The 23,361-nt window shown below is 52.2% G+C and overlaps 1 protein-coding gene across 1 annotated transcript in view; it reads left to right on the top strand.

Moving 5' to 3' along the window:
* The window catches only part of LOC146809179 (alpha-tectorin-like), a 934,770-nt gene that overhangs the window by 62,314 nt on the left and 849,095 nt on the right, over positions 1-23,361 (top strand). The window lies entirely within an intron of this gene.

The following is a 23,361-nucleotide window of genomic DNA, read 5'->3' as shown; positions in this document are numbered from 1 at the left end:
AATCGATATCTGCTAAGGTCATAATACAAGAATTCAAGGCCCCCTCGACTTCTTCGTAAAAGGCCGCTGGATTCTTGCGAGGATCAGGCAACGCATTCTTTAATGCCATGACGTCAGCCCTGTGCCAGGGAGCATAAACCCAATTGTACACAAAATATCCCTTAGCATCGGCGGAGGTAATATCCGAGCTAGTCCCCGCTCCTTTAGGAGGAACATACAAAGGCGCCGCCTCGCGCATTGGTTTAGCATGCACTGGATCGCTCTTATCTGATTGAGAGGTGGATGAATGGCCGCCTCCAGTACGCGATTCCGACCGCTTTTCCTCCTCAAGGTGTTGGCGCGCTTTCTCTTTAAGGTCTGCTGCCGCATCCCGCAACGCAAACAGTCGCCGAACCGCCTCAGGCGCCTTAGAGGGAGAGAAAACACCATTACGCAATGCTTTAGAATCTAATACCACATCATCAGGTTCAAAGACACTGGAATATTTCCGAAAGGCAGCAATCACTTCATCAGAAAAGTGTCCCAAGAAATACAACCTTTCTCTATCCTGCCACGACTCCCAAGAAGCCAACAGTTCATCAAGGGATAACTTGCCCTTACATGCACGATAGGAAAACTGTCGAAGCTCACCCATTCGCTCAGCCGATAACATGGACCGCGTGTCTACCTTACTCGAACCCGATCCAGAATCTTGTGGCCTCGGGGCAGACGCGCCAACATAAGGAGGCGGAGAACGATCTAATAAATAAAAATCATCGTCATGATTATTAAGGACAGGATAGAGTGGCTGACGAACAGCATATTGACCCGAGACTTGTAACCTATGTTCTTTCTCTTGTTTCTCCGTCTGTTCTCTTTCCTCCCGACGCTTTGCTTCCTGCGCTCTCACATGATCATTCTTTCGTTGCTCTTTATCAAACAGCGCTTTCTCACGTTTCTCTCGCTCACGCACTTCCTTCACCCACAGTCGCACACATTCAAACATGTCTTGACGCGCACGCCGTTTACACATACACTGTTCCACATACTCAATCTTACGTATATCAAACGACCCATACAACGGCCACCGTAACTCAGGATCCTTTTTGGTATATTTCCTCCATACTGTGCTGTACATTATGGAGGAAAGACCATGCTTCACATACATATCCCTATTAGGAGTCCCCTCTGGGGGAGCTGGAGCATATTCCTCGAGGTTTAACCGGTTTCCAAAGCAGCAGCACCACTTACGGAGTGCGCTAAAAGCAGGCATGCTCAAAAATAATGCAGAATATGCAGTATTATCAAAAAAATTGCACTTAAACGTTGTGCTGTTCAAAGTTACACAGTTCCGGAGAAATATCTCCACATTACCTGCCTATATGTGTTGCAACGCATATATTCTCACAATAATCAATACAAGATATGACCGGTCATCACAAATCAAACTCAAATAGCCAACCCAGGCTTCAAAAACTCGGAGCAAGTACCGTACAACGGTTCTTACCAATCAAGAGTCCAGATTCCAACTGCCAAGCTCCGAAATTCGCCCAAACGGCTGTCACGGCAGAACCGACAGAAGAGGTCTCAGTCGAGGACCGGCGCCACCCAGATGGTCAGCTCGGAAGGGAAGGAAGAAAAACCTCGGGATGCCAGGACTAAAGTGCCTCTGGCAGTGATCACATCCCCGGCCAAATTCCTCACCTTCGTCGCGACCAATCCTTCGAGCATCCGAGTCGCCGATGAGCCCCACGTGACGGGCGCCAATTGATGAGTACAGGCCCCAGCTAGGCCCGCAGGACACAAGGGTTCGCTCTCCTGTAAAGGAATCTATAAGGAAGTTGGCACGGAAACTGCAAAGTACAAAGACACAATTTATTAACCCTTAAGGGTGGTCCTACAATCCATACAATACCCTTCAGTATTGCATAGAGTAGCACACAGAACTTGCATACACGGACCCCTTTTATACACAACAGAGGGGCTCATAAGTGGGAGGATACGACATGAGACGAAGAATGTTACCTTTTATGGACATTTGCAATACTAGATCGATATGTGGGCGGAGCTGACACACTCCTTGAGCCCGCGAAAACATGGTCAAGCAAGGACTAACTGATAACAGATGTGGTCAAGTCTGGGCATGCGCCAGACGGACAAAGGAACTATTTATAGACTGTTACTAGGCAGATTACAAGAGCAACTAACACAAAGATAAGACTCTTCTCGTGCTGAGCACGTGGAGACATGACAATACAAAATGGAGTCCAGACTTCAGTCAACATAACAAAGGGGCATGTGTAAAGCAGAGGAATTCATGTCTTTAGTAAATGCTTATTCACATCGAAGTTGCAATTTACAACAGGGACGATAGAGCAATCTTTTCGGCTTTTGATGCTCTATTGGAAAGTGGCTGTACTGGGCAAAGGCAGTCTGTATCTCGCTTTTATAGATTTGCGGACTGCCTTTGACCTGGTCCCGCGCAACCAACTTTGGGGTGTGCTGAATGATCTGGGCATCCCCCCGTACCTTCTAAGTCTATTGATAAAGTTGCATGCCGACAACTTTGCCCAGATCAGGTGGGGTAATCAGGGTCAAAAAACAAATCGAATACCTGTAAATAGAGGAGTACGCCAGGGGTGTGTTTTAGCCCCCACTCTGTTTTCCTTGTATGTAAATGGAGTGGTGGAATTTTTATCGGAAGTTCCATCAGATGCACCATCCCTGGCTGGTAGAAAAATACCTACTCTTCTATTTGCAGATGATACCCTCCTGATCTCCAAGACCCCTGTAGGCCTGCAGAGCCTGTTATCTAGGATCAAATCCTTTTGTGATGCAAGGGGGCTAGTTATTAATACTGGGAAAACTAAGTATTTAGTTCTCAATCCCCCGAAAAAGACAGTCAAACCACCAATTTTAGATGCTGTCCCTTTAGAGAGGGTTACTGAGTTCGACTATCTTGGCATCCGCCTCTGTGACACGATGAGTTGGGAATGTCATTTACAAAAGATGTTGTTGACCCATAAAAGGGTCTTGGGTGTCCTTCTCAAGGAACAACGTGCCTCAACCCTAAAACCTATTGTAACAATTCTTGACATCTACAGGGCAAGAGGCGTTAATGCAGTTTTATATGGGGCAGAACTTTGGGGTACACATAGGGCGGACCAGCTGACTCGCTCGGAAAATAAGTTTCTGAAAGATTTAATGGGACTTCCTTATAGTACCCCAACACTCCCACTGCTTTTGGATATGGGGTTAAGATCAATTGGTGATCAGGCTAGACTCCGCCCTCTCCTTCTATGGGCAAGAATCTGGAGAGTCCCAGAGTTGTCTTGCTTCGCGGAAGGCCTGATTGATGTGTTGGAGTCACCGGGCTGGTCTAAGATACAATGGTTGAGGGAAGTCAAGCGTCTTCTCTTCAACATGGGCCTCGGTAATGCCTGGGTTAATAGAACTGCCCCCCCTAAAGCTGTGCTAAAGAAATTATACTGGAATTGGGTAGCCGATAGTAGATCTGGTAATTCCAATTTGTGCAGGACCTCCCTGGACTTCCTATTAGTAAAAGATATGCCCCTTTGCGAACCCTATTTGGACATCATTATAAAGCGCAGTGATAGAGCATTGTACTTTCAATTCAGGATAGGCCTACTTCCTGTAGGGGAACTTACCTCTAGGTGGAAGGCTTCGGCTCAAACCATCGATATGTGCCCATTTTGTGAGCATAGGATAGAGTCAATCCCACACCTGTTTTTTGAATGTCCAGCCTATGCTCTTCCCCGCAGTAGGTGGTTAAAACCACTATGCAGAGAACTTGGGACAAGGCATTTTAAGGAGGCCTTACGTGTTCTAAAAAATGATCCCCGCCCACTATTTGCTTGTGGTATAGCTAAGTTCCTGGGTTGGGCATGGTGCATTAGATCATCTAGGCGTTCCTATTTTGTTTAATTTGTTCTTAAATGATTTTATTTAATTTATTGGGGTCATTTGTAATATGAATTGCTTGTTAATGTACTGGCTCCTTTTATTCTCTTACTGTTCTGTACTAAATGTACTGCTTTTTAAGATATTGTCTATATCGAAATAAAGCCTATGATGATGATGACTCAGTTACGCACCTAAAAAATCATCCATTCACACACTTGTGCACCCACTTATCTTTCAACAAGCCTTTCCCTATATATATTAAACATAATAAAACTGTTCAGAAACACATACTCAATGGATGATGTCATCAGTGATGTCATCAGTGATGTCATTTGAGATGTCATCAGTGATGTCATCAGTGATGTCATTGACCATGTCATGAGTGATGTAATATTTGACGTCATCAGCAGTGCATTGCGGGGGCGCGAGTTATAGTTAGCTGAACTAACTATAACAGGAGAATTTCTAGGGTTTTGTACGAGGGAAATGTCCAGCTAACTATAACACCCCTGAAACCTATGTTTTTTTGAGTGAATTTCAAAGGTTTTTTAAATGCTAATTCCTATCTATAACTTATCTCTGAAGATATCATGAAAAGCATTCTTTTTTAAAAGTAGCCTGCACATTAGTTTTGAGGAAAAGCATCTTTGTGATTAGTTAAGAAAAAGCAGTTTCAACGTGGAGTACATATCATAGGATAACATTTTCTCAGCTCAACCACACCTGCTACTTGCATTTGGAAGGCACTGTTCGAACTTAAAACAATCGTCAACTTTTAACCTGCACGTGTCGTTAAATGTTCAAGAAAATGTTACAAAAAAATATCGTAAAGTTTTAAAAAATTGATGAACTTTTAACCTGCACGTATTGTAGAATGTTCTAGAAAGTGTGTTGATAGAATACGTTGCACTTCTGACTTCTATATGTTGTTGAATATTAAAAAAAATGGTTCATATGGAAAATTAAAAAGAAACCAATAGAGAAGTTTTGAAACCTAAAAGAATCAAGGAACTATTCTAATTTATTCTTTACATGTATTTATGTGTGCAGCATCAAAATTATAGACACAACAGCACTAGGAAGAGGAAGAAGCAGGGAGTGGGGGGAGGGGGGTAGATGGGCAGAATGGCACACATGCACAATTAAGTACAACACACATATAGACTAACAATGGCCAAAATGAAACACACCAACAAGGAGCACAAGTCACACAACCTGCCAACATCACACCACTGAACAAGCATAAAAGTGAAAACCAAGCTGCATTCATACAGGATGTGTACAAAGGCCAGTCGTTGGTGTAGTGGGATGTCTGCGACCGTGGTCATCATGGATGAGATGCCCAGCATGTGGCACATGGTCGAGTTCACTGTGTGTTATGTTGCCAAACGGCTGCTCCTCCCTCCCACGAGCCCCCACACATTTGTACGGTGAGCTGTTGAATCTCGTGCACTCGTACGGCACGCCATTGTAATGCCTATTTGCGCATGTCCTGCTACATTCCAACTACAACATCACAGTGCCGTTTGGAGGTGGTGCATGCCACTTTACAACATCGACTGCTGCGGCTCTTGCAACAGGCCACACCAGAACACAGAGACACACTTACTGCACTTCCTGTACACGGATATGTCCGAGACACCCCGTTCCCCTTGCCGGATAGGCACACCCCTGCACTGACCTGTGAACGACAGACCAGCACATGCCAGTTGTGCATGCAGGAGGATGTGTACGTAGCTACACATCCAGGCTCACTGCCAACGCTGAGGTGACAGCACACTGTGATGTTGCAGGGCTCGTGCCTATCAGGCTAAGACAATGACCACAGGGACACACTTACTAAGATGTGGGTTTGGGGGGCATTGGCGGTCCTGGAGTTGCTGAGAGGAGTCTTCTGGCCCTCATGGGTATCCCTGTATCATGCTCATTGACTCTATGGCACCTGTGGGTGTTCTGGTGTGGCTCTTGGCTGTGTTCCCTTTCATGGTGCAGATAGATGTCCTGCTTAACACCAGCAGAAAGCAGGTGTAAAATCCCTGGTGCGAACGTGTCTTATCGCCGGAATTTGTTTCGCATTGCAATTGGTGTGAAAGTTGTGATGTGATTTTTTTCGTGTGCTCAACAATATACGAACTGAGCAGTGTATCTCGTCAAGATCCAGCACCTGACGCACTATTCCCAATCAATATAAATACAATGAGATTTCTTAATAGATTTTGTGTGTACACTGTAAGTGCAGCCAATACCTCAGTGCAATACAATACAGAATTTTAGTATTTAGAATAAATCACAAAGGTGCACCTCGTGTCTTTTTGAACGGGAACGGCTACTCTCGATTTCATTATCAGCACTTTAACGGAAGTAAAGTTGAGATAAATATAACACACTATTCAGAAGTTGGTGCAAACTGCAGATATCACCAGTATTCCAGCGATAAGTGCCCCAAAATTTAACACCATGGTGGACTCCATCAAATAACAGTAATAAGAACAAGAAAGAGTCACACAGCAGTTAAGAGAACAACCAAAAACATTATTATTTTTTTTTCCAAACTTTATTTTTTATAATAATAAATATATAAACGATAAACTATTTTCAAACTTTTTTTTTTTAATAACATAAATATAAACAATAAACTAATAAACAAAATGTAACAACAATAATACAAAACAACAAGGCGGAACACTCCTGTGGGAACCACGGATGTCGACGATAGACCTGGAAAATCAGAAAGATTGTTAAAAAAAAACAACATGGTATTCTCAGCAAAATAAAATACCACATGAAACAAATCACAGATATATAAAATGCATACAGCTAACAAAATTTTATAAGTTTAACTTAAAAAAACTGTAAGGTGCCGATTCTGATCCGGGAAAAAACGGGTACGAACCGTCGGTCGGAGCGTTTTCTCCGTCCGACTCGTACCCGGGAAAAAAACATTACAAACATGGAAGTACGATTCGCACGGAAACACCATTTCCGTATGAGTCGTACAAAACACCGACCGACGAAAATATACATACAAATGTGATCCGGGGAAAGCGCCGACGTGACGTCGGGACGCTTTCAGGCAGCATTTCACGAACCGGGCAGTACGAACCGCACCGACATCACCCCGCACGGATAAAATTCTCCGGCTGCCAAAAACTGCCGGGAAATCAGGACGACGCGCGCAAGGAGCACCTGTACGCGACGGACAGCCATGGACCCGAACCTACGTGTCATCCCAGCCCTCATAGCAGTCCACCTGCTCTACAGGAACCGCCGCAGACGCCGCAGAAGGTCAGAACAACACCCAGGGGCAAAGGGGAGGACGGGCAAAGGGGGGGGGCAAAGGGGGGGGGGCAGGGGCAGGACACAAAACCCCCACCCAAGTCACAAATCATACATGCCCTGGACATACCTGACCTTCAGGGCCTGGTCACTTCGAGGGGGTGGGGGCGTGTCCAGCAACGGAAGTGGATGTACACGCGAACCGGCAACACAACAAGTCCGCCTTAAGAGCGTGGGTACGCCCACCCCTACATCACCCCAATAATGGCGGTACGGCCCGTACCCATGTTCCAAAGGCATGGGTACGGGCCGCACCCCCACCCATGCATGTATGGCGCGTACCAACACCCCAACAGTGCATGTACGGACCGTACCCCCACCCGTGTATGTAGGGACCGTACCAACACCTGCATACGTATGGAGCGTACCCCCACCCTAACAGTGTATGTACGGACCGTACCCCCACCCGTGTATGCATGGAGCGTACCCACACCCGCGTACGTATGGAGCGTACCCCCACCCCAACAGTGTATGTACGGACCGTACCCCTACCCGTGTATGCATGGAGCGTACCCCCACCCCAACAGTGTATGTACGGACCGTACCCCCACCCGTGTATGTAGGGACCGCACCCACACCCGCGTACGTATGGAGCGTACCTCCGCCCCAACAGTGTATGTACGGACCGTACCCACACCCGCGTACGTATGGAGCGTACCCCCAGCTCAACAGTGTATGTATGGAGCGTACCCCCACCCCAACAGTGTATGTACGGACCGTACCCACACCCGTGTACGTATGGAGCGTACCCCCACCCCAACAGTGTATGTACGGACCGTACCCCCACCCGTGTATGCATGGAGCGTACCCACACCCACGTACGTATGGAGCGTACCCCCACCCCAACAGTGTATGTACGGACCGTACCCCCACCTGTGTATGCATGGAGCGTACCCCCACCCCAACAGTGTATGTATGGACCATACACCCACCCGTGTATGTAGGGACCATACCCACACCCACGTACGTATGGAGCGTACCCCCACCCCAACAGTGTATGTACGGACCGTACCCACACCCGCATACGTATGGAGCGTACCCCCACCCCAACAGTGTATGTATGGAGCGTACCCCCACCCCAACAGTGTATGTACGGACCGTACCCACACCCGCGTACGTATGGAGCGTACCCCCACCCCAACAGTGTATGTATGGAGCGTACCCCCACCCCAACAGTGTATGTACGGACCGTACCCACACCCGCGTACGTATGGAGTGTACCCCCACCCCAACAGTGTATGTATGGAGCGTACCCCCACCCCAACAGTGTATGTACGGACCGTACCCACACCCGTGTAAGTATGGAGCGTACCCCCACCCCAACAGTATATGTATGGAGCATACCCCCACCCCAACAGTGTATGTACGGACCGTACCCACACCCGAGTACGTATGGAGCATACCCCCACCCCAACAGTGCATAAATGGAGCGTACCCCCACCCCACCAGTGTATGTACGGACCGTACCCCCACCCGTGTATGCATGGAGCGTACCCCCACCCCAACAGTGTATGTACGGACCGTACTGCCAACCGTGTATGAATGGAGCGTACCCCCACCCCACCAGTGTATGTACGGACCGTACCCACACCCATGTATGTATGCAGTGTACATGGCCAGACACAGGAGGGGTGGTTGCAGAGTCCTCCCAGCAGTGCCCAGACATAGGAGGGGTAGTTGCAGAGTCCTCCCAGCAGTGCCCAGACACAGGAGGGGTGGGTGCCTATCACTCCCAGCAGTGCCCAGACGCAGGAGGGGTGGTTGCAGAGTCCTCCCAGCAGTGCCCAGTCACAGGAGGGGTGGGTGCCTATCACTCCCAGCAGTTCCCAGACATAGGAGGGGTGTGTGCAGAGTCCTCCCAGCAGTGCCCAGACGCAGGAGGGGTGGTTGCAGAGTCCTCCCAGCAGTGCCCAGACACAGGAGTGGTGGGTGCAGAGTCCTCCCAGCAGTGCCCAGACACAGGAGGGGTGGGTGCCTATCACTCCCAGCAGTGCCCAGACACAGGAGGGGTGGGTGCCTATCACTCCCAGCAGTGCCCAGACGCAGGAGGGGGGGTTGCAGAGTCCTCCCAGCAGTGCCCAGACACAGGAGGGGTGGGTGCCTATCACTCCCAGCAGTGCCCAGATGCAGGAGGGGTGGTTGCAGAGTCCTCCCAGCAGTGCCCAGACACAGGAGGGGTGGTTGCAGAGTCCTCCCAGCAGTGCCCAGACATAGGAGGGGTGGTTGCAGAGTCCTCCCAGCAGTGCCCAGACACAGGAGGGGTGGGTGCCTATCACTCCCAGCAGTGCCCAGATGCAGGAGGGGTGGTTGCAGAGTCCTCCCAGCAGTGCCCAGACACAGGAGGGGTGGTTGCAGAGTCCTCCCAGCAGTGCCCAGACATAGGAGGGTGGTTGCAGAGTCCTCCCAGCAGTGCCCAGACACAGGAGGGGTGGGTGCCTATCACTCCCAGCAGTGACCAGACACAGGAGGGGTGGGTGCCTATCACTCCCAGCAGTGCCCAGACGCAGGAGGGGTGGTTGCAGAGTCCTCCCAGCAGTGCCCAGACACAGGAGGGGTGGGTGCCTATCACTCCCAGCAGTGCCCAGACGCAGGAGGGGTGGTTGCAGAGTCCTCCCAGCAGTGCCCAGACACAGGAGGGGTGGGGGCCTATCACTCCCAGTAGTGCCCAGACGCAGGAGGGGTGGTTGCAGAGTCCTCCCAGCAGTGCCCAGACACAGGAGGGGTGGTTGCAGAGTCCTCCCAGCAGTGCCCAGACATAGGAGGGGTGGTTGCAGAGTCCTCCCAGCAGTGCCAAGACACAGGAGGGGTGGGTGCCTATCACTCCCAGCAGTGCCCAGACACAGGAGGGGTGGTTGCAGAGTCCTCCCAGCAGTGCCCAGACATATGAGGGGTGGTTGCAGAGTCCTCTCAGCAGTGCCAAGACACAGGAGGGGTGGATGCAGAGTCCTCCCAGCAGTGCCCAGACATAGGAGGGGTGGTTGCAGAGTCCTCCCAGCAGTGCCCAGACACAGGAGGGGTGGGTGCAGAGTCCTCCCAGCAGTGCCCAGACACAGGAGGGGTGGGTGCCTATCACTCCCAGCAGTGGCCAGATGCAGGAGGGGTGGGTGCCTATCACTCCCAGCAGTGCCCAGACGCAGGAGGGGTGGTTGCAGAGTCCTCCCAGCAGTGCCCAAACACAGGAGGGGTGGGTGCCTATCACTCCCAGCAGTGCCCAGACATAGGAGGGGTGGTTGCAGAGTCCTCCCAGCAGTGCCCAGACACAGGAAGGGTGGGTGCCTATCACTCCCAGCAGTGCCCAGACACAGGAGGGGTGGTTGCAGAGTCCTCCCAGCAGTGCCCAGACATATGAGGGGTGGTTGCAGAGTCCTCCCAGCAGTGCCCAGACACAGGAGGGGTGGTTGCAGAGTCCTACCAGCAGTGCCCAGACATAGGAGGGGTGGTTGCAGAGTCCTCCCAGCAGTGCCCAGACACAGGAGGGGTGGGTGCAGAGTCCTCCCAGCAGTGCCCAGACACAGGAGGGGTGGGGGCCTATCACTCCCAGCAGTGCCCAGACGCAGGAGGGGTGGTTGCAGAGTCCTCCCAGCAGTGCCCAGACACAGGAGGGGTGGTTGCAGAGTCCTCCCAGCAGTGCCCAGACATATAAGGGGTGGTTGCAGAGTCCTCCCAGCAGTGCCCAGACACAGGAGGGGTGGATGCAGAGTCCTCCCAGCAGTGCCCAGACATAGGAGGGGTGGTTGCAGAGCCCTCCCAGCAGTGCCCAGACACAGGAGGGGTGGGTGCAGAATCCTCCCAGCAGTGCCCAGACACAGGAGGGGTGGGTGCCTATCACTCCCAGCAGTGGCCAGACGCAGGAGGGGTGGGTGCCTATCACTCCCAGCAGTGCCCAGACACAGGAGGGGTGTGTGCAGAGTCCTCCCAGCAGTGCCCAGACGCAGGAGGGGTGGGTGTAGAGTCCTCCCAGCAGTGCCCAGACACAGGAGGGGTGGGTGCCTATCACTCCCAGCAGTGCCCAGACACAGGAGGGGTGGTTGCAGAGTCCTCCCAGCAGTGCCCAGACATATGAGGGGTGGTTGCAGAGTCCTCCCAGCAGTGCCCAGACACAGGAGGGGTGGTTGCAGAGTCCTACCAGCAGTGCCCAGACATAGGAGGGGTGGTTGCAGAGTCCTCCCAGCAGTGCCCAGACACAGGAGGGGTGGTGCAGAGTCCTCCCAGCAGTGCCCAGACACAGGAGGGGTGGGTGCCTATCACTCCCAGCAGTGGCCAGACGCAGGAGGGGTGGGTGCCTATCACTCCCAGCAGTGCCCAGACGCAGGAGGGGTGGGTGCAGAGTCCTCGCAGCAGTGCCCAGACACAGGAGGGGTGTGTGCAGCGGCCCCCAGCAGTGCCCATGGAAAGAAAAAGGTTGGAGTACCCACAGATCCAATGGCCACAATTGTCAGTCAGGTGCACAAAGACCCTGCAGTACATGTAACACATGTGTGCGAGGCTGGGAGTACACACATGCATACTGCCTAAAAGGGAACATGTCCACATGAAGTCATGTCAACAGTCCACATACACAAGTACAGTGATCACCAAGGATGCCACGAAGGATGCAGGTGGAGACATCGCTCTGCATGCATGGCCAAAGTTGAAGGGGTCCGTCACACACCCAGCTAATGTACACACAGCTCAGCATAACACATTGGAAACACCCTGCAGGGAAGATGTCAGGGTACACAGAGGAAGGAACACACCTTGGGACAATTTCACCATGCAGTAACTGCTTACATGAACAAAGAAACTTAGCTAACACCTTGTGATGGCAAACAGATACCAGGGTCCCCCCTATGACCAGCACCCTACTACATTTCACACACACCCAACACATGATCACCACCCAAAATCATGTAGCAGCCCCACCAACAGCAATATCAGAAAAGCAGTAGTGTTCAAAGGAAACAAAAATGGCTTTAATCAGCATGATCAAAAATTGTTTGTTCGTAGAAAGTTCAATATTTACAAAGCCCATAGGGCAGTCCATGAGTCACAGCTGGATGTGGGACACAGTGGGACGCGTGTCCCCTAGCTTGCCTGCACAGTTCAGACCGGGGGGGCATCATGTGGGGGGAAGGACCAGGCACCGCAGGGACAGGAGGGGCAAGGGCAGGCGTTGTGGGTGCAGAGACGGAGGACTCCACCACAGGGGGTGGGGCAGCGCCAAAGGAGGTGGTGAGGATGGCGCTGCACACGATTGCAAGGTCCCCCAGTGTCTCCCCTGCACCCGAAGGAACCACAGGCCCCAAGGAGGGGAGGGGGGCGGATGAATGGGTTGCAGCGCCACTGGGGGAGGGTGTGGACAGGGGGGGGCACTCAACTACCCTGACCGGGGACTCCTTTGCCCGCTTGCGGGGTGGTGACACAGTTGGGCTCAGGGACAGAGCGGCCATGAAGGAATCCTTGCTGGATTCGTGGCCAGGAGAGCTGAGGGGAGTGGATTTGGAGGGAGTGGATTTTGCGGAATGCGGACTCCCACTCTGGCTGCGTGACTTACGTTTGCCCCCCGACCCAGTGGGTGTGCCTACCTCACCCTGTGTGTGCGTGCCAGGAGGTGTGCGCTTGCCCTGCCCTGCTGGTGTGGTGCCTGTGTCTGGTGGGGTGCGTGCATGCTGATGTCTGGGTGTACGTGGGACAGGCATGGGAGTGGGAAGTGTGGATGAATCAGGGGTAGGGGGTGGGACGTAGCGCTGCAGGAGACCCACTGCTGCAGTCAGTGTCGAGTCTATGGACCTCAGCAAGTTGCGTTGGTCAGACTGTGCGGCTGAAATGCCCTCCAAGTATGCCTCCATCTGGTTCAGCACTTGGCTGTGGCCATGGAGGACATTAAGCGTCGCAGTCTGACCAACCCGCAACTGCCGCAGGATGTCCACAGACTCGGCATTGGTGGCAGCAGTGGAGACAGGGGCAGGGGGTGCGGTGCCTGGCAAGAAGGAGACACGTGGTGACCGAGCACGGCGGGAAGGGACACGAGCAAGTGGGAGGCCGGTGATCGGAATGGAGGGGGCGGGCAGTGATGGAGTGCTGGTGTCAGCTGTGGGACCAGCCACCGCCCCCTCGGAGTGCTCAGCCTCGGACCCGTCTGCGTCATAGTCGCTGGTGGTGTGACTGGACAGGTCCTCCGCTGCACTCCCGTCGGCCTCCGTGCCACTCGATGTGCCAGACAGCTCTGCACTGCTGGCACTGGTGCTCGCTCCCTCCACACGGTCGGTGCCAGTGTCTCCCTCGGTGTCCCCCGACGATGCTGTGGGCAAGGTGAAGAGACAGAAAATAATCAGACACCTGTATACATATGTCACATGAGTAGAATCCACATAGGTCACAGTGCTATTCCTGAAAAGCAACATGAGTAACATCTACAATACAAGGTACATATGTAGGCCCTGCAACACACAGTTGGTTGACCTACCATGCCACTGAGCAACTATGGAGAGCATGACACAAAAGCAAATAATATGATATGGATTAGGACAGAGGAGCCAGGCACTGGGGACAATACAGCACAGCATCTGCGGCACACAGCGTTGGCGTGAAAAGGGATGAGCAGGAACCATGTCTATTAACTGTAGGCACATGCTGCAAAGGTCATACTTAAAAACATGCCCAACATTAATGGGTCACTGCACCTTGAGTGTATGTCCAGTCAAACATCACACACTGCCCAGACCTAGCAAGGAGACTCCAGGTTTAGACATGTAGGCCTTGCCCGCACCAACCACCCCCTACATGAGACAATTTTTGGAGACACAGGAAGCACTTACATCTCTTAGTCTGGAATAAAAACACATGGCCTGCAAGAAATCCTGATTGGACACAAAAAAACCCTGGTGCGCCGGTACAAATACATCATCTACAAATGGCCATCATCAAACCATTTTACCAAGACACACAGGCACTGGACCCCGTGAGTATGAACAAGGGACATTTGGTCAGCCTGTACAGTGGACACATGTAGCAGAGTTCACGTAAATACAAATGGTGGCAGGGTACAATGGCACAGAGCACAACCTATGCTGTAGACACGGAGATTGTCGACATTTTTGGATTACACACATGATACCTAGGAAAAGATGCCCCAGGGGACAGTAGTGGCCACACTACTCCATGGTCCTGAATGGTACTGACTGCAACACAAGCCACCATCCCTGCACTCAGCATATCTCACACTCATGCACATCATGTCACAGGCCACAAAATAGGACACTCCTATGTCTGGACTCAGCATCAGTGCCAACTGACATTGACCCCACAAGTACTGAACTGGACAGGGCACAGGCAAGGTCCCAAAACCTGTTACACACCACCGCCACACATGAAGCTGCAAGCATTGGGCACATCGATAAAATGGCAGCCTAGATAACCTTGTGCAAGTGTGACTAAACACAGACCAGGGTACACATGGCAAGGAGGGGAAGGGAGGAAGGACAGCACCGCTACACTTTGGGGACCAGGAACTGCACTGCACATGTAAACCCTGGCAGTGTATCCATGCAACTGTGCACTTACAAATGCTGGTGACACACAACAAACACACATGTACCTACCCCCTTCCTGCTGCTGCTTTTCCTGTAAGCGCCTGTCCATGTCAGGGAAGACGACCGCCAGCACACGCTTGTGGATGTGGGTCAGACGGCGGCGCCCATGGTTCTTTTGGCTCACAGGTGAGTCCCCCAGCAGGACCCGTGCAATCCTCCGAGTCCAGCACCGGATATCCTGCCAGCGTTTCCTCACCTGGGCTAGGCGCCGCTTCCGACCATCGGTCTGCCTCACGGCACTGATGGCGTCCTTCCAGATTTGCTCCTTGGCACAGGCGCTTACCTGTGAGGAAGAAAAAGTGAGACAACATCAATACACCTGCGACATGTCACAGAGACACACATTAGGACAATTTGGCTGGTTTTAACAGGGCATAGAATGCATCAAACTCATTACACCTGTGTCATAGGGACATTTTCCTCTGTGGAAGGCAAAATGCACTAGGTGGCATTGTAGAGTACACAGGTGGCATGAGGGGTACGACACAATCAATCATCCAGCCACACACTGTGCATCACAAGCGACACCAGGATTATGGGCAGCACCTCAAAGCAGTCACATGCCACAGGCCACTGAGGCGCACTCAGCAGAGTACACAGACACACACAGCCACAGGACAATCACCTGCCATTGCCGACTGCAGCTACACACCTCACTCTGCACATGTGCCACTAGACTGGGGGGTGTCACATGTGTGGGGCTGGCCCATCACCGCAGACACACAGCACTGCTCCCTGCTCACATCAGATGGGCAGGGTATATCCATCCCTCATGCAGCTGGGGTGCTACACTCCACATATGCACTCACCCACATGACAGGGGACTTACACCCACCCACCAGTGTCCAGGGGACAAACACATCATTTGTACACTGTCAGCACAGGTACACTAAACAAACACACATCTGTGGGTACTGCCACCTGTCACACTGGGGGGAGCACAGATTCACATTAGGACTGTAGTAACAACATTCCCAGGAGGATTAGACAGGCAGAATGTGTAATGCCACATGCAGTGATTGTCCCAGTACACACAATGCAAGTGAGGAGAGCAGACATGCACCACAGCCTGCTCTGGCTGGGAGACATTAGGCATTCCCCCACCCGGGACCCACCCTACAGTACATTGCATGTGTGTTACACCTGGACACAATGGCAGAAGTCACAGTCACAGAAAAGGGGCACAGTCTTTGCTAGTGGACTCAGCACTCACCTGAACCCCTGGTCGACCATACAGCATGGTGTACTGTGGGAGGATCACATCCAGCAGGGCTTGGTTCTCCTCGTGGGTGAAAGGCTGGGCCCTCTCCACAGACCTGGACATGGTGCCAGAGGAATCAGAGCAGCAGCTGTGGTGTGGAATCAAAGGTAGTACAGGCAAGTGCTCTCTCATGGCTGCCTTATATCTGCCTAGCTGCCCTGTTTCATGCACAGGAGTACAGAGTGATTAATCACTCACATTTGCATCCTATGTTTCCTCCAATCACTTTAAACCTACCACAGTCAGTGCCTTAGCATTTTTTTTTAAATGAGCATGATGTCAACTCTACAACCACTTTGCAACAATGTAGATTCTTTCAAACCGACTTTAGCTGGACAACTGATGAAAAAATTCAAACTTGAAACTCGGTCTCCATGACAACCAGCATGCATGTAGGGCTTTATACTTGTCCCTCATGTGTCCCCTATGTAATTTGGACATTCACACACAGGTACGGTGAGTTCCAGGGCCCTAGGGCACCCCACATGCATAGAAATGGGCCGTACACGCGTGGGTACGGGGCGTATCACTATGGTTCCGCATACGCGAGCAAAGCCATAGTGAAACAGGCCGTACACGCGCATGTACGGCCCATTTCACTATGGCTTTGCTCGCGTATGCGTACCCATAGTGATACGCCCCGTATGGGTAGGCCTACGGCATCACTCCCATAGTAATGGGGAACGTACACACGCCCTCAGAGCGCATGTACGGTGCATTTCACACCTGACAGTGGTGACAGGCAGCACACAGAAAGGAATAGAGCTGACATACATGTCCAAGGCTGGACATCATGGCATTGTCTGTGCAGTACTACATGTGTCGGGCACAGGTGTGTCAGGCTGTAATGTGGCACATTACTCCTGAGTTGTGAAGGCAATAGCTGTATGATGAGATGTGTACAGGTGTCATGTGTGATTGTGGAGTATGTGCCAGACATCCCCTTCACTCCTTTGACATGTGTGCATGTAGTACAGAACACTTGTGAAATGCGTCACTGCCATGGCACAGTCAACAACACACGCAACTGTCCCCTCATGCCAGCTACAGGGGTTTTCACACCTGACATGTGACGACCCGCATTGCACGATGTGACTATGTCATGTATGTGTCGTGTGTTCCCATGGGCTTGCTGTAGGTGTTTGGTCAAATGCATCTGCAGTTGCTGCAACCAACATGTGTCTGTGTGTAGATGGCCATGGCACAGTGTTACGCATACCACGCCACATGTGGAATCCGACATAAGGTGTGTGTGTATGCATCGACACGGAGTTTCACAACAAGGACATATCTGCATACTCTCAATGTATGTGGGATCATTCTTGAAATGTACTCCTTAATGGCAAGGTGTGTGGTGTGTCATTTTTCTAGTACATGTGACCTGTGCCTCTAGTGTTCCGCAACCTGTCTGTACAATGAACATCCTTCCTCTGCACATATTGGGTTGTCTGTCACTCCTGTAATGCGTCTGCCTGCTCACTTACACTGGCCCACAGCTAGTTTTATGGCATGGCATTATGAGGTTGGAAATAAACGTGTGGAGCTGTCTCTTGGTAGGAGTGTCACATGGCTGCCATACGTGTCCAGGACATATTGCACGGACCTGACTCTGTATGTAGCATATGTGTATTGCCTGTTGACCATGTGCTGAGTACATTGACATTGGTGGTGTACTGTACTCACTCTTCGTTGTCCCTTCTAATTCCCTGCAGGGCTCCGCCTCTCCCTCGAGCAATTCCGTACTTGGCTGACATGCGTGAAAATGACTGTATACGCCGCTACCGCTTCCCCCAACGTTTGATTGAGGACTTGACGACACGGCTGGCAGCACACCTCCAACCGCTACACAGGTATCCTGGTGCACTGACACCCAAGGTGAAGGTGATGGCAGCCCTACATTTCTTGGCCACGGGTACATTTCAACATACCATTGCCCATGTGGGTGGGATGTCCCAAACCATGTTGAGCCGTGCTCTGCATGATTTATTAGAGGCCATGTTGGAGCACTTTGATGAGTTCATTAAATTCCCAACTCCTGAGCAGTTGACAGCTGTCAAGCGTGAGTTCTATGCCCTGGGAAGGATGCCCCATGTCATTGGGTCCATAGATGGAACACATGTGGCTTTGGTACCACCACAGGCACAGGAGGTAGCCTTCCGTAACCGCAAGCATTACCACTCCATTAATGCCCTTGCGGTGTGTCTGGCCAACATGGTGATTTCACATGTCTGTGCTCGTTTTCCAGGATCAGCACACGGTGCGTACATCATGAGGCGTAGCAGGGTGCCTGAAATGATGCTGCAGCTGCGCAACGAACGAGCATGCATTGTTGGTGGGTATACTCTGCCAGTCCTGTATTTAACGTCATCTTCCTGTCTTACTGCTTCTCTGACCCACTCCTGTCCATGATGTTTCCATGTAGGGCACGCTTGCTATCCCAACATGCCATGGCTGATCACGCCTCTCCGCAACCCCAGAACGGCAGCCGATCACCGCTACAACAATGCCCATGGGCGGACCAGGCGAGTGATAGAGAGGACGTTTGGTCTCCTGAAGAGCTGATTCCATTGCCTCCACAAGACCGGTGGCGCACTCCCATATGCACCGGTGAAGGTCTGCAAGATCTTCCTCGTGTGCTGCATGCTGCACAACATGGCAGTGGAGAAAGCTGTGCCACTCATCCTGGATCCAGATGAGCAGGACCATCCACCCGTGGAGGATGAAGGGCTTGGGCACGAGGCAAGTGATGTGGAGGAGGAGGAGGCGGCGGAGGACATGCGGAGTCGGCTCATACGCGACTTCTTTGCTTAGTGATGAGTTCCAGTGTCTGAGTGTGCACGCATTGGGCTGTGTGTGGCATGTGTTGCAATGTGTGTGTCCATCTGCATGTCTTCCAAGTGAGTCTGAGGTGTGTTTGGATGTGTCACTCGAGTGATTGTGCAATCGAAGAATGTCTTTCCTGAGTCATCATTGTCACCTAGCATGTTGACAACCTTATATGTGTCGAGTACATGCACATGCATGCGGATGTACTTCTTTTGGCTGACTTCTGGTGTGTCTCCCATCCACAGGTACTTGCGCATGCTGTCTGCTGGTGGCATTGTTGTTCTCATGCTATTCCTCATGATCACAGCAACATGTGCTGATTCAGCATTACATGCACGGACAAGTTCGAAAATCTTCTTCGGGTAAGGGATGCAGCACGGCTTTTTGGGAGTGGTATTTGTTTGGAATGTGTGTGCACTGCTCCTGTGCATGTTTGGTTACTTGGCATACATGTAGAATCACCATGGGGCACATGACCTGGAGCAGAATTCACCTGAATTGATGGTCAGACTTGGTGACAGTCATCTGTAATGGGATTGTGGATTGTGATGGAGCCATCAATGTGTGTAACACTGGCCTCGGAAACATACGGGTTTCACCGGGTTAACATGGTGTGTGAATTCCCCATTAGGGGCTCAATGGTGTATAGCAGGCTCTCCGTGAGCAGCAGGGGGTGTTTAGCTGTCACCCGTCACTTGTGTGCCAGTGCCATGGATTTCCAGCATCTGTGGTGCTAAGGGGGGTGCCAGTGTTGGTCCCACGTCTTCATCCACATGACCTGTGTATGTGTAGACAGAGTTGCATTGGCATACCGACACACATGAGTAATAAAGGTGTCCCTCTGCCTCCAAGGTGCCTCATCTCTGTCAATGGTGGTCTGTTGCCAATGTGCATGCGGCATGTCTGACATTGTTCTCAGAGATGGTGCATATGAGTCTATGTGTAGAGTAGCAAGATGCAAGCTGTTTGTCAGGGATTAGATTCTGTATTGTGCATGATGTCCATGGCTGTGTAGGTTTTGTGGCCTGTCAGTCTCCACGACGGCCACTGTGCCGCATGTGAATCCATTGTGTGTGTGTGTGCCATGTTGAACCAGACATTCCTTCCTTGACATGCACCTTTTGCATGGTTCCTTCCTGAGATCCTTGTCTTTGTGTGCTACTTGTGGCATTGTTTCCTTGACATGGCGCATGCTGCTGCAGGCCCTGCTGCAAGGGCACCCAGTGTCCATGCAAACGAGCTGGTGTCCATCATGGATTGCTTGCTGACATGTGTTATGCTGATCAGCAGCATCTGTGCCTCATGCGGCAGCACACTCTGCATCATGCACTAGATCCCCAGTTCCATCCACCTCTAGGCAAGAGGGAGAGCATCCCCCAGGTCAACTATGACATCCGTGTCTACTCCTACCCTTCACTCTACGGACATGTGCGCTAGAAATCCCATGATACTTGTCCACATCCAGGGTGCATCTGCACAGCTCTGCTACTACATCGGGCGACCAGGCCACATCAACGTCAAACAGAGATGGGTGGAGTGGATCACTGCCAGCTGCAGGATGACCTTCTCAATCCACGCACACCCTCAGGATGCAGCCCACACCCACAACACAACCTTGTGGCACTGTGATCTAACACCCTATTGTGCCATCTCCATGCATCCAACCTTGGCTGACCTACCATTCGCCACATCCACCTGACTCAAGCATGCAGGACATGGTTCTGCCACGTGTCTACACATACCTGGGACTCCCAGCACAGGACACTCCACATGATCCCTGACCTCTGCGCATGGCTGTTGCTCTTCTAAATAGGTCTGTGGGCACAGTTGTGCGGGCACCCCCTCAGCTGGTTGGGCCCATCACGGGTGAGTATGGTGCTCCATGTCTGTCTTGGATGGTACGTTGTGACCCATGTGTGTCCTGTGCCAGACTCAGACCCCAGGGCGTGGTTGTTCGGAGTTAATTCAGGAATCAGGCATGGTTTGACTTTACAACACACACATGTAGTGGAATAATGCAAAATGGAGGCATCATCTTGTGATTGTGATGAATTTAATTAGTGCTGGGGTACGTGTTTGGGGGGGTGACAAAAGGTCTTGGCAGGAGTGTTGAATCCAAAGTTCACAGGGGGAGTTGGTGTCCTTGCCATTGACAGTCATCAGAGTCTGTGCCACAGTCTTTGTCAACATTGGTCAGACAGTGACCAGCAAGGCCATGTGGCAGAGAATGTCCTTTGCTGCTGTGCTGCTGTTGGGCCATAGGGCCAGGTGCCAGGCCAGGTGACCTGGGAGATGGTGATGTTCCGCTGACTCTCACGTTTTCTTGCGTGGACGACCCACCTTCCTGCGGGGACGCTCAGACGCCTGGCTTGACGGTGCAAGGGACGCTCCGTCAGATAATTCCTCCTCCTCCTCCCTCCCTGGGGCTGGTGCTGCTCTACGCCTGCTGGCACAGGGAGGGTTTGCCAGGCTTTGGGCGATCTGACGGAGGGATTGGCTCAGGTCCCTCTGCACCGCCAAGTGCTCTGCATGTCTTGCCTCCATCCTGGCATGATGCTCAACCTGCCGGGCCTTCATCTCATTGAGGGTCTCCACTACCTGGGCGATGCCTCTGGAGTCACGCCGGTATGCGTCCAGGATGGTTCTGACGTGTGCCATAGCCGGGTCCTGAGCCAACTGGGCAGGTTCGGGCCTCCACCGTCCTCCACTCCCACCACCCCTGCCCACTTGCGCCTGGCCTGCCGTTGTGGGCACATCGAGTCTCCGGGACCCCTGAGGGATGGCATTTGCGGTGTCGCCTGCCTCCTCCTGGGTGCCCGAAGAACCTTGTCCCTCCTGGACAGACTGGCTGCGTTGTTGTGTGCGGGCAGGGCTCCTGGGTGTCTCCTGGGATGTGTCAGGAATGGGGGTGGTGGTTGGCACAGTTGTACCTGACGCAGGTGCTGCAGGTGGTTGGACACCAGAGGGGCCAGGTTGGTCTGGGTGATCCACGGAGTGGTGAGAGTCGTCGCTGGCGTTGGGGTCCTCTTCACGTAGAGCCTGGTCCTGTGAGTCTTCCCCCCCAGTGTTGGGGGGAGATCGACGACGTTGACCTGTGTGTGAGAGAGACAGTGTTAATTGTGTTACATGCGACATCCATGTTTCATTATTCCTCTGGGTGGTTGGATTTGGCTTGCATTCCTCACACAGTGCACTTGTGCATGGGTATGTCCCTTGGCCACAGCTTTCGACACCTGACCTATGTGTGACACAATCTTAGTTGATGCATATTTTGTGAACGCAGTCAGCAGTGTAGTCAGCGGGCGTAGCAAGCCATGCAGAGCCGCCTTACGTGTTGCACTGTACGTGGCCAAATGGTGTTTTTTCAATGCTATTTGAGAATGCAGGTAGGTAACTTAACAATTTGTGACAGGGTTCTGACGAACACAGTGGGTAGGTATACTGGGTGTACGGTTCTGTTTGTGCCTGCAGCACGGATGTACTCGTGCATAGATTGACACATGGCCTAGTGTTTATCAAAGGTTGGAGGGGGGTTACGGCACTGCCAAACCTTGTCTACATGCACACAGTCCACCTGCTGACGAGCGGACATGGCCACACCACCCAAGGGTGATTTGGTCTCCCTCTGTCTCCCTTACTCCCTCCCTCTGTCAGCCTCCTCCCACTGTCCGTCTCCCTCTATCTCCCTTTCTCCCTCCCTCTATCAGCCTCCTCCCTCTGTCCATCTCCCTTTACTCCCTCCCTCTGTCAGCCTCCTCCCTCTGTCCCTCTCCCTTTCTCCCTCCCTCTGTCAGCCTCCTCCCTCTGTCCGTCTCCCTTTCTCCCTCCCTCTGTCAGCCTCGTCCCTCCCTCTGTCTGTCTCCCTGTGTCCACCTCTGTCTGTGTCCCTCTCTCTGCCCCTCTCCCTCCCTCTGTGTGTCACCCTCTGTCACCTTCCTGGGCACACGGAGTTTGCAGGTCTTGCAAAGGCCATTGGCTTGTTCATGTGGCTTTGTTTCTTCTCTGCGGGCACCCATTGGGCGGAGTGTGTGAGTCTGCACTGCTGCTGTGGCGGTGTGTGCTGACACTCTTTCAGTGTGCTGCGTCTTCATTGGCTGCTGTTATGTGCAAATTGTGCCTTCATACCCATGTCGTCCTGCAACGCGGCCACCATTAGCAGGCAAAACAGTACTGTTTGGGGACACACTGTTGGTATGACTGTGCCCTAAGCCATATGGGCTGAGGGCATTGTTGTGTGCTTCAGAGTTGCTCTATGTTAGTTTTGAGGCCCACCCTCCCGGCATCGGGGACATCCTGTCTTGTGTTTGTGTTTTGTGTGGCCTATGACTTGGCCTGGCCTTGCTTGGGGCATGGTGCATGGAGGCGCTAGTGGCATGTGTGTGTTTTTGGAGTGTGGTTGTGTCCGGTGCTGGCTTTGTGGGGTTGCGTGCATGATTGGTATTTGGGTTGTATATGGCGTTCCCC

Source organism: Triturus cristatus, chromosome 7 (genome assembly GCF_964204655.1).
Source record: "Triturus cristatus chromosome 7, aTriCri1.1, whole genome shotgun sequence".
Lineage (NCBI taxonomy): Eukaryota > Metazoa > Chordata > Amphibia > Caudata > Salamandridae > Triturus > Triturus cristatus.
The sequence above is the reverse complement of the archived record's forward strand: the minus strand, read 5'-3'. Positions and strand labels throughout refer to the sequence as shown.